General features: G+C 30.5%; 1 pseudogene; it reads left to right on the top strand.

The window, feature by feature from the left end:
* Positions 1-1,295: 1,295 nt before the first annotated feature.
* LOC124895995 lies at positions 1,296-3,463 on the top strand (annotated as a pseudogene).

The following is a 3,463-nucleotide window of genomic DNA, read 5'->3' as shown; positions in this document are numbered from 1 at the left end:
TGAGACAGAGGATATAACATATATCATTTAAAAATTATATAAAAAATATTTTAAATCACAATAGTTTATCTTGAAAATGTTTTTCGCGCTGCCATCTCAATTCTAACTGTTGTTATATTTGGATATCTAGATCTGATAATATTGTGCACCCATCTATAAGAATTTCTTAACTTAGTAGTGGTTTAAAACATTTCAATATCTGTATTTATAAGTGTTTTGCCTTTGAGAAGATGATCCAAGACTTTATTGTAAATTGAAGTATCTTTTGTTTCAGTTTTTGTATGAAATAATTCTATGAATATTAGTTCTACATCTTTTCTATATTTTGTAACAGATCTCAATCTTATCATCAAACAATTAAAATAGTCTGACTACACGACACATCATACTTTCTTATCATGTGGAAAAAAACTATCTTAGCGAGTACCGCCAAATAGTTATTATTTAAAAAGTTATCATTTTAAATCACTGTTCATTTATGTTTGTATCTCATCAATATCGAATTTTATTACTAAAAAATGTCTATAGTGTTGGGCTCGTGCTGATATGGGCCATGCACCTCTAGTCAAATATAAAGCATGACAAATAAAAGAAATACATGTCAAAAAGAAAAACAAATCAAATCAAATACAATATAGAGAGAAAAAATAAAAGAAAGAGAACAAGGAAAGAGAGAGAAATTATAAGTGGGGCCACAAGCTCCACATGTTAATTTATAAAGGGCCTCATACAAGTATTACATGGCGTATGAGGCCCATAATAAATTTTTCCCCATTTCCCCCACCTCCCACCAGTTCCCCACCCCTTTCCTTCATCCCCACCAGTTCCCCACTCTTTTCCCCCGTCCCCCCACTAGCCATTCCCTCCGCCCCCACCCTCACCCAGCATACACACATACACACACATGCAAAACCCAAAAAAACAAAAGATTTCACACACAAAAAATTCAAATTCAAGAATTGTTTCAAAAATTGAACAAATTATTTTGATCAATATTTTTAGATTATTGAATATTATTTCTTTAGTTATTGAGGGGGTGAGTGTGTTTTGAATATTATTTATTTGATTGTTGATTATTGAATTATTTAGACATAAATTTTTTATATTATTGAATAAATTTCTTGTAATAATATATAGAATTTCCATTTTTAAAGTTATTTTGATAGGTACCAAATATAAATATAAATATTTTTTTTTGAATAAATGAGTGAGCGTGTGGGGGGGTGGGGGGATGAGGGAGGCTTTTTTTTTTTTAAATATTATATATATATATATATATTGAATATTTAATTTTCTATGTGTCATTTAGAGATGACATGACATGCGACATATCGGCGAGTGTATTACACTCATATTAGTTGGATGAAAAAAGAGTTTAAAATGTTATGTTTTGATGGGTAAAGGGTTTAAAATATTTTGGTTTGACGAGTTAAAGAATCCAGATGATAAAGTGTAAGTAGAAGTGCCTACTTTACAAATCAGGACAAGTACAAGTGTCTACGGAGCTATTTCGCCTTTTAGTTTTGTTGTATTATGTTGATTGCCGGGTCATGGGCCTTTTCCCATGATATGGTAATTGGCCCATTGTTGGTCCTAATAAAATGGCCCATGACCTTTATTTTTTTGAAAAATTACCTAAAGAACAACTTAAGTTTCTAAACTACTAAAATCCCTCCATTTTAAAAATATTACATATATCCCAACATTTACTACTTTTACCTTGTGTAGTTAAAAGTTGAGATATATGTTAAAAACTTTCTTTTATAATTACAACTTTACCAAATTAAGCAACGATTTCCTCCTCTTAGAACACCTTCTTTTCTGCTGCAGTTTCAATCTCTTTTTTTGCTCTAATTCAAACTTTTGAATTAAGGTAAAATTTTTCCTAAAATCATATACAATATCTTATTATTATTATCAAGGTTATTTCACCTAGTTCTCGTTCCATATCCCATTTCTCATTCCATGCTACCGCAAAAATGACTGCCCATTTTAAGAAGAACAAAGAGAAGTGCGGCTATGTCAGCGCTGTCATGGTTGTATAGGTAAGCACAAGAAGCATACCGATGGTCGTGGTAATGCCAGAGGTATGCCCTACTGTCAACATCGACAAGCTTTGGTCACTTATGTCCATAAGAGGTGAAGGATAAGGCTGCTGCAAGCAAAGGTAGTGCTCCGTTGATTAATATGACTCAGTACGGGTACTTTAAGGTGTTGGGAAAAGGTGTTTTGCCGGAGAATCGGGTTGTTGTGGTGAAAGCGAAGCTGATTTCAAAGAATGATGAGAAGAAGATTAAGGAGAATGGCGGTGCTGTTGTGCTCACTGCTTAGGTTTGTCTTTATTTAGTAGTTTTTTGTATTCGTATAGTCGATCTTGACTTGTTTGAGATTAAGGCTTATTTTATCTTTAGTTTTGGAGTTTGATTATTAAGGGATGTTCAATATCAAAATAGATTTCTCCATTAATATTTTGCTGAGCGAAGAAAAAAATCAATTGAAAACCTCGATAGAAGATGATACGGTAACCAATGGATTCAAAGTCATTTATCTTTCGAGGAAGAAAAAGTGAACTACACTTAGCTTGGAAATACTCTCTAATCATCAAGTTAGTGGAAAAAAAAATTGTGCATCATTATATCAAAACAAAAATTCAAGATTTATGGAGACCTTCAGAGTAATTTCTTGTATCTCTTATTCTCTATTTTTGTTATATGTATCTCTTGTTTTTTTAAGTTTAAGTGAAATAAAGATGTCAAAGATAAATATTAGTAAGCTTAAAGATATGTATTGTCTACGAGGTTGTTTTGTATGTATCTCACACTATTTTTTGTTTTGATTCAATTATTATACCAAAGATACATATTTTGTAAAACAACAGATACATTCTAAGCTTTTTGTATTTCTGATTTTGTTATTGTGAATTTATGTATCTCTTATTATTTCAGATTTGGGTAATTTCAGGATTAGATATACATATTTACACATACATGATACTCTTTTTAATATCTTGTATCTATTATTATCTGTTTAAGTTTTATATGTATCTCTTATTTTTAAGTTTTAGTGAAATCAACATACTAAAGATACATGTTAGTAAGCTTAAAGATACATATAATGTATGGGAGGTATGCTATATATATCTCTCATTATTTTATTTTTTGGATTCAATTATTTATATCAAAGATACATATTTTGTAAAACAATAGATACAATTTAAGCATTTTGTATCTCTGGTATTGTGTTATTGTGGATGTATGTATCTTTTGTTGTTGCCTATATATATTTTCTTGATGTTCATACTTCTCTATATTTTTCTTTGCAGGTTTGTCCCATATATAATGATGAGGTCTCATGTCACCAAGGATCTATAGCTCTATGACACTTTGTATCAAATCAAATTATTGTATTGAAATCAGTCAAAGATTTATAGAATATGTGGAGGAAAATGCACAAATTTTTCATT

This window comes from Capsicum annuum, chromosome 1 (genome assembly GCF_002878395.1).
Source record: "Capsicum annuum cultivar UCD-10X-F1 chromosome 1, UCD10Xv1.1, whole genome shotgun sequence".
NCBI lineage: Eukaryota > Viridiplantae > Streptophyta > Magnoliopsida > Solanales > Solanaceae > Capsicum > Capsicum annuum.
The sequence above is the reverse complement of the archived record's forward strand: the minus strand, read 5'-3'. Positions and strand labels throughout refer to the sequence as shown.